The 16,330-nt window shown below is 40.4% G+C and overlaps 2 non-coding genes across 2 annotated transcripts; both read left to right on the top strand.

The window, feature by feature from the left end:
- Window positions 1-15,758: 15,758 nt before the first annotated feature.
- TRNAR-ACG (transfer RNA arginine (anticodon ACG)) lies at window positions 15,759-15,831 on the top strand. Its single transcript has one exon. It is a non-coding gene; the product is annotated as a tRNA-Arg (tRNA).
- Window positions 15,832-16,142: 311 nt separating this feature from the next.
- On the top strand, window positions 16,143-16,215 carry TRNAR-ACG (transfer RNA arginine (anticodon ACG)). Its single transcript has one exon. It is a non-coding gene; the product is annotated as a tRNA-Arg (tRNA).
- The last annotated feature ends 115 nt before the right edge of the window (window positions 16,216-16,330 follow it).

The following is a 16,330-nucleotide window of genomic DNA, read 5'->3' as shown; positions in this document are numbered from 1 at the left end:
TACTTTACCTCCCTCAACCTTCAGAGAGCAGACATAGAGACTTCAAATCTATCAAATTAGCAGAACCAGAGAGAGCTGACCCAGATCACTGTGAAGTGCAGAGACCAGAGTCCAGTCTAAAACCTGACCAGATCCGTGGCGAGGCCCATTTAATTCAAGAATATAGTGTGAGTACCTAGCAAACTGTGCAGAACCAATCTCTTAGTTAAAATAATATAATTCAAGCTATTTTAATCTAAGTAGAACTGTCTCCTAACTGTCACCTGTCATTTGTAAAGCTGTCACTTGTCATTTTCTAGTTGCAAGCTGCACTTGTCTTTTTGAACTTTAAAATTTCAAATCTGAAAAACGACCTTTATTTAATAGCTCATATCTCCGTGACCGTTTGTGCTAGAGACATGCAGTAACTTTCCCCTGAAGGCTGCGAATCGTGGCTTTTCTGCGAACTTAGAACCACATTCCTACCCCCTATAGTTTTGCCGCAATCGCGAAAAACGCACTCGCAAATTTTACCGCGATTTGCCAATTTCTCCACGTGTAAAAATCTGCTGCTGCTTGCCTTCCGTTGCAAAAATTCGTTTGCAACCAGACAACCATTATAGAGCATTGCTAAAGTGAGCCTGGACTAATATTAACTTGATACCACTCACCCTGAACCTCCTATAGGGAATTAAAAGCAGTTTAGTATATTTTTCACTTCATTGCCAGCACATATAAAAGCATTTTGGGCCTGTGTTTAAAACTCCGATCTGTAGTCTAAGCTTGCTGGGGTGAACTGAATCACATTTGATTGCATTTCTGAGAACTGTGTGCCTTCCTTCCATTTCCTTGCATTGCATAAAGGGGGAAGGGAATTGCCAGAGAAAAGTGATTACATTGTTTTGTTGAAATCATATTGAGTATTTTCTGTACTGCATTTTCATTCCACCTTGCATCCATTTGAAACCATAAAGTATTGTTGCTATCTTATCCATCCTATAACCACTCATCATTGATTATAAAGAAGTGTGCTAGTGCCAGACTATCCATTATTGATTACATATCAGATTAAGTGTGATATCCAATTATTAATTTATTATAAAGTGTGATATATATCTATATTGTTTAAATTCTCAAATAAACCTTTTAACTTGCAAAACAGAACTACTTCTTGGCTCAGTGGGGTCAGGAGGATTCCAAGAGAGGGGTGTTATATAGGGGTAGTCATCCAGAACGCATGAACTGGACATAAAGATATATCAATAAGGGTTTCCATTCAGTATCCCAGACTAGGCATTGACTTAGCTGTAGTGTTGAATTGAATCCTCTTACAGGACCTCGTGTCACCTGTAAGGATATTTAGCGTGTTACAGCACAGAGTACAACACTACTACACAGGTAGCAAACAGCACAGAGTACAGCACTACTACACAGGTAGCAAACAGCACAGAGTACAGCACTACTGCGCAAGTAGCAAACAGCACAGAGTACAGCACTACTACACAGGTAGCAAACAGCACTACTACACAGGTAGCAAACAGCACAGAGTACAGCACTACTGCACAAGTAGCACATTTATTTTTGCATTACCACCACAAGGGTGTGGTGCATTGCTATATGGGTTACCAGATTAACAAGGAAAGACAGGCTGTTCAGTCAAAAACGATTTTAATATATAAGATGCAAATCTATTTTTACAGTTAAAAGCACACGTGCTCATTTAAAAATGCACACTATTTTCACCTGAAATGCCTATGGTGCGAGAGACACATTTGAAAATTAACAGCTAACCTATTAACCATTAACCTGACTAATAAAACCTTATTTAACATAACCCACTAATAAAATGTGTTCTCCACTGCAGAATTAGGCATACTCTGAAAGCCATTTAAATGTGTGTGCAGATTTTTTTTTCTCTGCCTGCTTCTCCGTGTTTTTGTGCACAGTAACTGCAGGAAGAAGGAAGTCAGATTTGCAACAATTGCAAATGTATAAGCGAAGCTATTGTTGAGAGTAGGAGGATGAGAGATGATGGATTTCATTGAGACACGTCATACAGAGGGCTGAGATGAAAGTTTTAGTGGGCAGTATCGGGGAAAAAGACAGAGAGACATTTTTCTGCACTACTGGGGAGAAGACCTGGCTGTGGGACTCCTGACTGAATGCAGATCCCTGCGTCCTGCTACAGTCAAGATTTGGCAGTCGAGATTGGGGAGAGCTGAAAGAAGGACCTTTCCACTGGCTGAGGCGTTCCTGTCTGAAAAAGCTGAGAATTCCAGGCAATGAACCCGGTTTGAGAAGGCAAGCGTTCCTTTTTGCTGGAGTTAATCCAAGGGAGCCACATTCACAAAGAGAACAGCCAAAGAGAACAACTAAAAAGATAAGGTAATGAGAAGTGTGGGAGCTGAGTGTGTACGGTAATATGCAGTCAGTGTAGGATTCCTGTGCATGCCTTAATCAAATGCTAATGTTGCAATTTGAGTTCTGTTCTCCGCCACTCTCTTTGCAGTGTGTCATAGACAATACTTTTACTGTACCATTTTATTTATTTCTGTAAAGAGTGAGATCGTGTTTAAATGTAACTTTTATAATACAGAAAAATATTTGAAAACAGACGGGTGGTGTATTTAATATTTACCATTACAATGCCGATGAAGTGGGGAGATTTTTAAACAGTGCAATGGTCATTTTAAGACAGATGTGTGCATGTCAGATTCAGTATGAACAGTTGTGAGTGATTGTAGCATAGCTCGTTGGAGGTACATGAGCCAACGGGAAGAGAGACTCTCTGAACATAGCTCCCTACCGTATATAAGGTAGTGGAAATTACCACAAGATTACCATATATAGCTCTCTGTCGTAAATAAGTCAGTGAGATCGCCCATGGTGGCACACTATCACTGAAAAATGTGGTTTTCCTAAAATGTAGGTCTGAGGTCTCTCTAGTGATTACACGAAAAATCTAAGCAAAGATAAGGGATTTTGGACATTGGGGCCACAAATAAAACAAGGGAATTATGCTCACCAAAATACCACCAACCGCGCCTACCACCCACGCATACCAAATATGCATGCCTGGGTGCTGAAATAATGCATGTTCACTGTATTATTGTTGTACATGGCCCAATCTGAATACAAGGAGTGATTGTTGCTAAGTTATATTTCGGCGGTAAGAAAATACCGTCAGGCCCCAAATCTCCACAAAATACCCTACACATTTATGGTGCGTTGCAGGCCGGGAAAGTGATCATAGAGTACCTACTGGGCGTGGCAAGCGTGTCTCACACTGCCATTTGCACATTAAAGGGAACCCATTTTATAATAGCAGTGTGCCACTAAAAACGAATTTCAGAATGTCACAAAGGGAAACCACATTCTCAGATCTAGTGCAATATTTAGAGGCAAAGTTATTTGCACATGGGAATTGGTCTTCGAATAGCACGTTAGAATGGAGTAACCGCATTCAGGGTGAGGTGCAGAAAGAAAAACTAGACAGTATTTTTGCAGAAGGCAGCATAATTCAGGTCTGCCTTACAAGATTATTGAATGCAGCCGATAAAAGTGCAGAGAAAGACTGTTTAATACGGCTATGCGGCAAAATATGGTTTATTTTAAACAAGTCCCTGCGAATGCAAGAGAATGATACTCAGCTAATTAACAGGTTAAAGACTGAATTAGAAGGGGCAAGTAAAAATCAGGAAATGTTGAGAGCAGAATTGGATGTATGCCAAAAAGACATGCAATTAAAATGCAGAGACTTTGATGCTCAGTTATCCAAAAGCAAGAAACAATTTGAAGATAGTGAGCAAGAATTGGCACACTTAAAAGCCTTAGTGGATCACATTAGGCAGGATAAAGATGAGGTTGTTTCAGAAATGCAGATTTTACAAAAAGAACATTGTGAAAAAGAAGGTGATCTCCAGAGTGCAGAACAAGAAATGATTAAAATGATTCAAGAAAGAGACAAGAGAAATAAAGAGTTCAATGAATGCCAAATGCAAATGTGCGATATGCAGGAGGTGATTAATAAAATGAATGATGAAAATAATTATTTGCAAGATGAAGCCAACAGACTCCTTAAAAAGTGTAAGGACTTAGAACAGCAAATGTGCATTCCCAGGTCCCAGGAGAGGCGGCAGGGTACCACATTCAATGGAGTGGAGGTGAATTCTAGCTCTGCCCAAAGAGCTAGTGCCCCAGTGACTGGGCCGGTGACTGAACTTGGTTGCAGCGCCCTTGGGGGATTTGATACTCCCATTGGGGGCAGCCACCAATCTCATACACCTGAAAACAGGATTGAATCACAAAATAGTGCAATTCCATGCATTGCAACAAGTAGCCCCATAAAAATAATGAAATCCATTAAAGCCCTGATCAAACCATTTAAAAAGGGAGGAGAATGCTGCATTGAGGATCACTTAGAAGCGGTGCATGACATTTTTAAAGCACTCCAGATACCTAGGGAACAGTACAGACAATATTTTCATTTAACTTTAGATGCCCCGACGGCCAGCATCATAAGGGGATTAAATGAACAGCAGAATATGACATGGCTGGAGTTTGAAAAAGAAATTAGGCGTCATTTTTCTGCTTTTCAGTCATTGCAGGAGGCAAAGAAAGTCGCGTACACAATTACTGCTGGACCTAATACATCCCCTCGCCAATTTTTACAAGACTTAAAAAGAGCATTCTCTCGCTTTGATGTATCTTTTGACTCAAATTCCAATGAGTTTAAAACCGCATACTTCTATGGGCTACAGAAAGACATCATATCCCAATTGGTCCGTGAATTTGACCGTGACAAGTCCCTTGAATGGATTGTACATCAAAGCACAAAGCTATATGAGGTACTCTATTGTCAGGGTAGAGAAAGTGATAAAATGAAAGATACCAGGCCTAAATCTAAAGAACCCTCAGCCACAGTAATGGAAATCAGGTCAGCCAAAATGTCCCTTGAGTCTGCTCAAAGCCAAGGTAAAATTAATGTGACCCCTGAACAAAGGGGTAATCAACAAAGATCGCCATTTCCTGTACCAATGTTCCAAACACATGATCCTAGTAATAGAGAGAGCTACATCAGCCCTGGATATTTAGGGGATAGACCCCGGGTAGGATATCGGCCTGATATGGCAGGTATGAACAATAACCAGAGACAAAATCAAGATCAAAGAAATGATGGTCCCTACCAGTCATTGGGGACACAGGGCAGATTTGATCCCAGCACCATGATATATGGTAATCAGGATAGGCCCCGATATCTGGATCGATTTACTGATAATGGAAATCAACATAGGGGCCAGTACCCACAATCTGAGAGACAGGACATGAGGCAAAACGTGAACTACAATCCACGCCAGTACAATGATTCCCCACCAGGGGACTATAATCAAAGGATGGGTGCAACCCGCTCCCCTCCACAAATGAATCAAGAGTTCAGAAACCATCCCAACCGACATCAATCACCTGAGAGGTATCAGAATAGATCCAATCAGGGGGAAAACAACCAATATCGACCTAGGCCACAGAAAGAGGATCCTAGAGAGATGGAAAGGTTCCAGTGCCTTGAGGCCCAAGTGAAAATGTTAGCTGAGCAAATAGGAAAGCTCTATACAGCGCAAAAACAACCTTCCAAAGAGGGGGCTGATGGCCATAGCAATGACCGGGGGGCTTCCGAAAAGTGACTAAGTACTCATGATAACTGCAGTGCCAAAATGACAGATTGCTCTGATATAATTTTGCATAACAACTCTGAGATGACTAATGGATTAAAAATGAAAGTACCAGTAAATGAAATTGTGATAGAAAGTGCAAATACTTCTAAAAAAGAGGTACGGTTTAACTTAGAGCTAAATAAAACAGTAAAGATTTGCACAAATGAAAAAGAAACATTAGGAATTCCAAAAGAACAAAGGGACAGACTTAAGAAAAATGACTCATGCATGGGGAATACCAGTGAACAGGGAGTAAGTGGGGATGCCATAGCTCCTTCCCTGGGCAAGCAAAACAATGACCAAACACAGACAGAAAAAGGAAATACTCACAAGGAGGGTACAAGTCAATCACCTGAAGAATTCTTTGAGCCACATATTTTTGAAGAGGCTGAAAGGGCTGGTATTACACTAAATGATCACAAATGCACAGAATTAAAAAATGACAAATTGCTGAATGATGTTGTTACACATGTTCAGTTGGAAGGTTGTAATGTGGTCTCTGATGTTACCCAGATGGATGGGCGAACAGTGGCCACACTCCAAAAAACCTCTGAACATGGAGAAATGAATAAAATATCTCGCACAGAAATGGGTAAAAAGGAGGGAAAAATGTCTTTTCATTTACCAATGTGCTTAGCCAAAAGTGAAAAAGACCTGAGAAAGGTGAGCCCTGAAATCAGTAAGAATTCACATTTCTTATGTGTATTAGAGGAAGTTGAGGACAGATATTATGCACCCATCACTGTAGAAGAAAAATGCCACACCTTCGCTATGATTGACACTGGCGCACAGGCCACAATTATGTCCAAGGAGCTGGTAAAGAGTATCAATGAAGGGAGGCCTCCACAGAGTCAGATCACAGTGAAGGCAAATCAAGGCCCAGTGCATAACTTTAATGGGGAGGAGGTGCCCATCATAGGTGTAACTGAGGTTGACATAAAAATAGGAAAGCACAGAATGAAACAAGAGGTATTGATCACATCTATTTGTGAAATTCCATTTCTGATGGGGACAGATTGCCTGAAAAGATTGTCTCCTCTCATAGATGGGGTGAATGGAGTGCTGTGGTCCTTAACCAAAAAACCATTGAGGCCTAAGAAACTAAAATCACAAAACAGCAATATAAATGAATGTCACACCGTTGCCAAAACAAATGATGCTGTGGAGGTATATCTCCAGAATAGCTGCATACCTAGTGTCACTGTTATATTAATGTGTCAAGACAAAATGCAGAGCGACAATGAAAAACTACCTGTACAAATATACTTGGACCCAAGGAAAGATTGGCAGACTGCCATAGATGAGCACACATTACGTTTCTATTTAAAAGAGAAAACATGCAAACAGAATATTGCTCCTAAAACAGATTCAGAAGAACACATTACCACTCTGGCAGAGTACACATGGAAGATGAGCAACCATGGGTTCATGTTGGTATAAATGATTATCTTAAAACAATAGAAGCCACTTTAGCACTTGAACATGAAAGGAGTTTCATTAATGAGAAATTGTTGCAAAAAATTATGGAGAGGGAAGAAATCCCGAAATTTAGGATTAAAAACCAATATGTTTCTGGGTTGGACAGTCCAGACTTTGAAAACCGAATTGCAGGCAGATGCATGCTTAAAATTAGCATTGGGCAGAAAATAATTTACCATAATGTATGGATAGTGAGTGGAGCACAAAATGAATTTTACATGGGAAATGACATCATGCACAGAATGTGTATGGTGTTAGATTTCCTTAATCAAAAAATATGGTCACGCCTAGGTGGTCCGGCACCTGAATTTGAAGACAAAAGAAGGGCTTATCATTGTGCACAACTGGTTCCTTATGCAGTCGAATTACAAATGAGGATAAATACTATTATTCCTGCATTTACAAAACAGTTTGCAATAACACTGAAATGCAAAAATGGACAGCAGATGAAAGGCTCTGATGCATTTGTATGCCTGAATGAATCCATAAAACAGCAAGGCCTGGATTATGAATACATTCCATTGGTAGACATTGGTGAGGGATCTGTAAAAATCATGGTAAATAATAAAGGTTGTCGGGATATTCATTTAGAGGAAAACTCCCCATTAGGAATGGCCATACAAAAATCACATTATACGGCAGATGTAAATAACATGGTGATTGGGAATATTCCTGAAAAATATGTAGATGCCAAGGGCGAGTTGCCAGAACACCTGGACTCTCAGCCCAAAGGAATATTTAAAATTAATTCTGTGTATCCTTATGATTCAAATGAGACAGTGTGTTGCCATCAAGAGGATTGCATAATATTTAATTTAAATGAAAATGAAACAGGAAATCAGCCCATTGAAGTGGAAGCTGATATGCCAAAATATTTAAAAGTGGCAGCTCTACAAAAAGATACAGCCACACAGTTAGAGGAAAGCGCTGAGATTCCTTTACCAGAAGAGTTTCCAGAATTTTCCAGAATGGTAGAAGAGCAGATCTCCTTAGCGGATGCATGTGACAGCGATGAGGATCGAAACAATCTGAGGGAAATATTTATGGAGTTTAAGGATGTATTTGCAAAAGATGCTTATGATTGTGGTTTAACTGATTTACATGTGGCCACACTACCAGAAGGTTGTAGCAGAAATCCAGTGTTTGTACGCCAGTATAGACTACCGCTGGCATGTTTAGAATCATTGGCAGAGATCATTAAAAATTTGGAATCACGGGGAATAATCAGGCCCATTCATAGCACATCCAATACGCCTATTTTAGGTGTGTTAAAGCCAAATGGTCAATGGCGGCTGTGTGCAGACTTAAGAGAGTTAAATAAAAGAGTACCAGTATCTAGATGGCCACTACCATTCATTGATCAGGGCCTAGCTCAGATACATGGTTCAAAGGTATTTACCACATTAGATCTCACCTCTGGATATTGGTGTGTGCCATTGGCAGAGGAGATACAACACTTATTTTCCTTTACATTTGACAGGACTCAATATGCCTGGCTTAGAGCTCCGTTCGGGTACATCAATAGTGGGAGTGAATTTGGCATATTTTTGAGAAAGGCCATGCCGGCTGCAGCGGAAAGAGGAACAATAGTTTATGTGGATGATGTCCTGATAAAAAACGAAAGCCTGAAAAGCCATTTTGATGAAATAAGACATGTACTTGGCCAATTGCAGAAAGCAGGCGCCAAAGTATCTTTGCAAAAAGCACAATGGTGCAAGAAAAAAGTGAACTTTCTAGGGCATGAAGTGACTGAACATGGGCTAAATCCACAAAGGAAGAAAATAGAGGCCATACAAAGATTAAAAGATCCTAAAAATGTGAAAGGAGTAAAAAGTTTATTAGGGATGACAGGCTATAACAGAAAGTTCATTGAGAATTATGCAGAGATCACTCAACCATTGACTAAACTGCTTAAACTAAATACTCCCTGGAGATGGGAAAGAGAGCAGTCTGATGCAGTGGCTAGATTGAAGGAATGTCTTGTAAAGGCACCATGTTTAGCCTACCCCATAAAGGACAGGGATTTCTTTATAGAAATAGGTTTTTCTGAACATTGTATGTCAGCAGTATTATCACAAAAACAAGATTTGAATCACAAAACCATTGCATATGCAAGTAAGGCATTTTCCCAAGTTGAAATGAAATTTAATGAATGTGAAAAGGCCCTATTAACCACTGTGTGGGCGCTACAACATTTCCGCCCCATTGTTCAGGGAGAAAAGGTGATTATTGAAACAAATCATCAACCTTTGCAATTTTTAGAGAGTAAAAGGATTAGATCAGGCAATCTAGCGCAATCCAGAATCACTTCATGGACGCTGGCATTACAAGGTTTTCCCGTAGAAGTGAGATATGGACAAAATAAAAAGAGCCCAATTGCTCAAGGGTTAGCTGACTTACATGACTGTGCAGCTGAACAAATACCAAATGAAATGGAAGTGGAAACTAGTTTGCAGGAATTTGAACAATCATCACACAAAGCTTTTGATGAAAAAACATGCAAGGATTTGCCAACTGTATATGTGGATGGTTGTGCTTTTCACATTGAAAATGACAGTAATAAACAATTAGTGGCAGGAAAAGGAAATGTCTGGTTGAAATGTGAAGGCGTTCCCAGTATAGGGATGAGGATTGGGGATAGGAGCAGTCAGGTGGCGGAATTGGCAGCCATTTATAAAGCAATTGCTACTGCAGTTGATAAAAAGTTCAGTGAAATTGTCCTGGTGACTGATTCTGACTATGCACGGAATAGCTTTGTGGAGTATTTGCCTGGTTGGAAAGCAAGAGGCATGGTTACATACAACAAAAAGCCACTTAAACATGGAAAAATGATACAAGCCATAGACAAATTGGTGTCAGAAAATAATTTAACAATATACTGGAGAAAAATGTGTGGGCATTTAAAAACACCAGGAGAGGATAAGGAGGGAAATGATAAGGCAGACCATCTGGCTAAGATTGGGGCTGTGATGGGAGAATTGCTACATATTGATTATTTAATGGGTGAAATACAAATTGATGCAGTGACACGTTCTAAAGCACCAAAGGAGATAGATCAACCGGTGGTGCAGTGGAGTCATGACACGCCAGACCAAGATTTGATTGAGGCACAAAAGAATGATCACATTTTGGGAATCTATTATAATCATTTGATAGATCCTGAACAAAATCCTTTAACAGAAAAAGATTGTATGGGAAAAGAAGAGTTGAGGGTGTTATTAAAGAACAAAACACGAATTAGATTACAGGATGGGCTCATGATTAGAGAGTCCATAACAGGGCAAATACAGTGGGTAGTACCCCTTTCATTCAGAGGACTAATGCTACACCATGCACATGATGCCATAACTGCAGGCCATAGAGGTTCACAAAAAACATTAGAAATACTAAAAGATTATGCTTACTGGCCTCATATGTCCCAAGATGTGGAATTATATACTAGAGGATGTCTAGTAAACCTGCTTCACCAATGCATAGAGCACCATTGATGAAAAGAGGCCTAACTCTCCCATGGTCAGATTTGCAAATAGACTATGTAGGTCCTTTAAAAAGGTCGAGCAGGGGACACCGTTATATTTTGAGAGTAGTATGTTTGATGTCGAAGTGGATTGAGTGCATTCCTGCACCAGATTGTAGTGCGCAAACAGCAGCCACATTACTGGTGAACCATGTGTTCTCAAGGTTTGGGTTGCCACAAAGAATTGAGTCAGACAGAGGAAGTCATTTCACAAGTACTCTAATGAGTAAGGTATGGCAAATACTAGGTGTGAAAAGGAAACTACATATCGCATATCGGGCGGCGTCCTCAGGTACAGTTGAAAGAAGCAATAGGTCTGTTGTGGATATTTTAAAGAAATTTGTGGCAGAAGCAGGTTCCAGCTGGGATTTGCGTTTACCATTGGTTTTGATGGCAATCAGGTCGACTCCTGCCAAAGCAACAGGTGTTAGCCCCCATGAGGTCTTAACAGGTAGGAAAATGGTGTTACCACAACACCTACTATACAGAACACATGAGCAAACCCTTGTGAGTGCATCCACAGTTCATGAATATATTGATGAACTGAGGAGACATTTGCAACATGCATTTGCTTTTGTGCAGAGAAATCTGGAAAGAGCTGCTGACAGTGCAAAGTCATATTATGATAAAAAGACATCAGTAAAGGAATACAGTGTAGGGGATCAGGTGTACAAGTTTCATTTTGGAAAAAGTAAACAGAAAAATTCTAAATGTCTAGCGGCCTGGCAGGGGCCATTTCGAATTATAGATAAGGTCTCTCCTGTAGTGTATAAAATTTTGAAAAATGAAGGTGAAACAGCAATAGAGCAGTTTGTCCATGTAAATCAAATCAAACCATGCCATCCCAGACATGAGATCAGGCAGCTTGAGCATGTAGAGACAGATAAAGTCCCTTGAACAAAAAAGGAGAAAATAAGTGGGTGTAGTCAGGAGGCAGTGACAAAGAAGTTAAAAAAAAAAAAAGTTGATTGTTATGATGGCACATAAACACTGTAAGATATGTAAAAATATATAATATAAATAAATAAATAAATGCACATATAATGGAAGCTCATGGTTGGTGTGCAGAGAGAAAGTGTGTTAAATATTGAATATCTGTTTGTTTTCTTTTAACTTGTGTTTAATTTCAGAAAAAATAAAAAAAAAATGAAATATTTTTACCAAGCATGTTTTATTTTTGGCAAAAGGATGAAGTTAGTATTATGCTATGTACTTAATTTGTTTATTTTCTATTTTGATTTAGACAATTAACATTATTTGATCGGAGGTTCCGAGATCAGAGCCCATGGGAGAGACGATGGAGTCCTGGAGTCCCCTGGATGAAGACCAAAAGATGCCTGCTTCCAGGTGGAGGTGAAGACAAAATAACCGGAATGCCAAAAGAGATGACTACTGTGGATTCAAGATTGCCAAGATGAAAGAGTACTCGAATGAACCGAATAACATCGCTGGTCGGGACATACCAAAAGAGACAAAACAAAAGTTCCGGCATATGAAGTTCCACGTATTTATTATTTTAATTATTTCTTTTAATTTGTTATATTAATTATTTGTTTTAGTTAGTTGTTTTATTTCGTTGTTTTTAATTGACTTGGAAAATTTAAACTTAAAGTAATGCCACTTCCACTGAGAAGGCAAATGTGGAACATTTTATGAACTGATGGACTCAGATGAAATGTTGATTGCAAATTTTCATTGATGCACATGAATATTCATTTTGTTGGATTGCTATATTGTAAAAAAAAAAAAAAGAACAAGTTGTTTTTAGGAATTGGCTTGGATTATAGCCAAGTTCTAAAAACAAAAGGAGGGTATATGTAAGGATATTTAGCGTGTTACAGCACAGAGTACAACACTACTACACAGGTAGCAAACAGCACAGAGTACAGCACTACTACACAGGTAGCAAACAGCACAGAGTACAGCACTACTGCACAAGTAGCAAACAGCACAGAGTACAGCACTACTACACAGGTAGCAAACAGCACAGAGTACAGCACTACTACACAGGTAGCAAACAGCACAGAGTACAGCACTACTGCACAAGTAGCACATTTTTTTTTGCATTACCACCACAAGGGTGCGGTGCATTGCTATATGGGTTACCAGATTAACAAGGAAAGACAGGCTGTTCAGTCAAAAACGATTTTAATATATAAGATGCAAATCTATTTTTACAGTTAAAAGCACACGTGCTCATTTAAAAATGCACACTATTTTCACCTGAAATGCCTATGGTGCGAGAGACACATTTGAAAATTAACAGCTAACCTATTAACCATTAACCTGACTAATAAAACCTTATTTAACATAACCCACTAATAAAATGTGTTCTCCACTGCAGAATTAGGCATACTCTGAAAGCCATTTAAATGTGTGTGCAGATTTTTTTTTCTCTGCCTGCTTCTCTGTGTTTTTGTGCACAGTAACTGCAGGAAGAAGGAAGTCAGATTTGCAACAATTGCAAATGTATAAGCGAAGCTATTGTTGAGAGTAGGAGGATGAGAGATGATGGATTTCATTGGGACACGTCATACAGAGGGCTGAGATGAAAGTTTTAGTGGGCAGTATCGGGGGAAAAAGACAGAGAGAAATTTTTCTGCACTACTGGGGAGAAGACCTGGCTGTGGGACTCCTGACTGAATGCAGATCCCTGCGTCCTGCTACAGTCAAGATTTGGCAGTCGAGATTGGGGAGAGCTGAAAGAAGGACCTTTCCACTGGCTGAGGCGTTCCTATCTTAAAAAGCTGAGAATTCCAGGCAATGAACCCGGTTTGAGAAGGCAAGCGTTCCTTTTTGCTGGAGTTAATCCAAGGGAGCCACATTCACAAAGAGAACAGCCAAAGAGAACAACTAAAAAGATAAGGTAATGAGAAGTGTGGGAGCTGAGTGTGTACGGTAATATGCAGTCAGTGTAGGATTCCTGTGCATGCCTTAATCAAATGCTAATGTTGCAATTTGAGTTCTGTTCTCCGCCACTCTCTTTGCAGTGTGTCATAGACAATGCTTTTACTGTACCATTTTATTTATTTCTGTAAAGAGTGAGATCGTGTTTAAATGCAACTTTTATAATACAGAAAAATATTTGAAAACAGACGGGTGGTGTATTTAATATTTACCATTACAATGCCGATGAAGTGGGGAGATTTTTAAACAGTGCAATGGTCATTTTAAGACAGATGTGTGCATGTCAGATTCAGTATGAACAGTTGTGAGTGATTGTAGCATAGCTCGTTGGAGGTACATGAGCCAACGGGAAGAGAGACTCTCTGAACATAGCTCCCTACCGTATATAAGGTAGTGGAAATTACCACAAGATTACCATATATAGCTCTCTGTCGTAAATAAGTCAGTGAGATCGCCCATGGTGGCACACTATCACTGAAAAATGTGGTTTTCCTAAAATGTAGGTCTGAGGTCTCTCTAGTGATTACACGAAAAATCTAAGCAAAGATAAGGGATTTTGGACATTGGGGCCACAAATAAAACAAGGGAATTATGCTCACCAAAATACCACCAACCGCGCCTACCACCCACGCATACCAAATATGCATGCCTGGGTGCTGAAATAATGCATGTTCACTGTATTATTGTTGTACATGGCCCAATCTGAATACAAGGAGTGATTGTTGCTAAGTTATATTTCGGCGGTAAGAAAATACCGTCAGGCCCCAAATCTCCACAAAATACCCTACACACCTTGCCAGTCTACAGTGGTTTGATGGATAGGGGTACAGTGGGGTGGGGCAGTGGGTAGGGTCGGTGTACAGTGGTGTGGGATATTGTGGGTAGCGAAGAGTGGGGTAGGTGTAGAGTGGTTTGGGGTATAGTCAGTGGTGGTAGAGTAGGGTGGGGATAAGGGTAGATTGGGTGAGAGGGGAGAGGTGGGAATAGAGGGGGTGGGGTAGTGAGTTAAGGTCAGGTAGAATTGGGTAAGATTTTTGTTATTATACCGGTAGCCATTTACAGCAGCAATTAAGCCATTAACTCACAGCAGACTGCTTAGAAACAACATAGATATCAGGGGTTGAGATTTGGGTGGGTGGGGCAAGGAGTGGGTGGGAATGGCCAAAGAGGTAAGAATGGCCCAAGGCAGTCAATTAGACGACAAACAACCAACAATATTTAACAAATATATAACCCAAAAAAAAAACAAGTCGTGTGTCCCTCTTCACATGTCATCTCCCTCCTACCTGTACTTCAATGCAACGGTTTCGGCTTATAGGTGGTGCTTAAAATGCAGAGTAGGCCATGTGCCTTCATCGCACCGGTGTTGTATACTAAACTGTTCCCCATGATAGACTGCTCGCCTGGTGTTCGGCAATCTTGGAGCCCCAACCCAACACCCTGACACAGCGATCGCCAAAAGGAAATAAAAATGTGCTGAAATGCTCCAGCCGGGCTTCTTAGTCCTGCTCTCTAAGAGGAAGGCTACAGCTCAATAAAACACCTTTTAAGAAGTAAACAAAAAATTGTATTCAATATATTATATGTTATTTTCTTAAAGTGAAAAACCCCATTTTATGTCTCTCACTTGTTGCATGTTTCGCGTTTCTGTGGCATGCACGTCGAGTACTCCTTGGCACGCCTATCACTCAGGCCTTATCTATTTCATATCTGTATGGCACTTTTGGGGTTGATCTGGGTACAGATCATTCTCTCCGCGGATTTAACACTGAAGAGCACCGAGCACATAAAATGGTACAATACTAAAAAGTGAAAACATTCTAAATCTGTTGTTTGCGCATGAAAATGTGAGTGCTATCGTACAATAAATGAGATGCTTGGTCCGTAGAACTCGCCAGAAAATACGTGCAGAGAGTTGCAATCCGGGCAGTATCTGATGCCAAATGCGTTCTTTGTCAGATGTTTGTATGTATTGTTTTCAATAAAGTATTTAAAAATGAGCCTTCTTCAACATATGTCACACGCCTGCTTATTGTGTGCTGGTAGCGTTTTTCCTACCTCTCCCTGTAAAAATGAGAACAAAGTTTCTCGTGATGTCTCAGGCAGCCTGACCTGAGCCTCTGGTTCGTAACAAAAGTGCTGAATGCAGCTCACAAGGCAGCAGCGGGCCAGTGGCGCAATGGATAACGCGTCTGCCTACGGAGCAGAAGATTCCAGGTTCGACTCCTGGCTGGCTCGTTCAAATGCTGCCTTTTTGTTCTGTATTTAAAAATGAGCCTTCTCACGCAAGGCACTCGAAGCTCATTGTGTGTTTGTAGTCAGTGTTGCAGCGTGTTTCTACCTCTACTCGGGAGAAAAAATGGGAACTACGTTATTTCTCATGATGTCTCTAACACATGGCACACGCCTGCTCATTGTCAGTTCGTAGGCGTGTTTTCAACCACCTCTCCTTATAAAAATGAGAACTAAGTTGCTCATGATGGCTCAATCCGCATGATGAGCCTCTGCGTCGTAACAAAAGTGCTGATTCCAAGAGTCACTGCAGCAGAGGGCCAGTGGCGCAATGGATAACGCGTCTGCCTACGGAGCAGAAGATTCCAGGTTCGACTCCTGGCTGGCTCGTTCATATGCTGCCTTTTTGTTCTGTATTTAAAAATGAGCCTTCTCACGCAAGGCACTCGAAGCTCACTGTAAGCCACATGTAAGGAGGACGTCGGGGGGGGGACGTGGGGGGGGG

This window comes from Ambystoma mexicanum, chromosome 13 (genome assembly GCF_040938575.1).
Source record: "Ambystoma mexicanum isolate Mex_15411 chromosome 13, UKY_AmexF1_1, whole genome shotgun sequence".
Classification (NCBI taxonomy): Eukaryota; Metazoa; Chordata; class Amphibia; order Caudata; family Ambystomatidae; genus Ambystoma; species Ambystoma mexicanum.
This window is presented reverse-complemented; position numbering and strand designations above follow the sequence as displayed.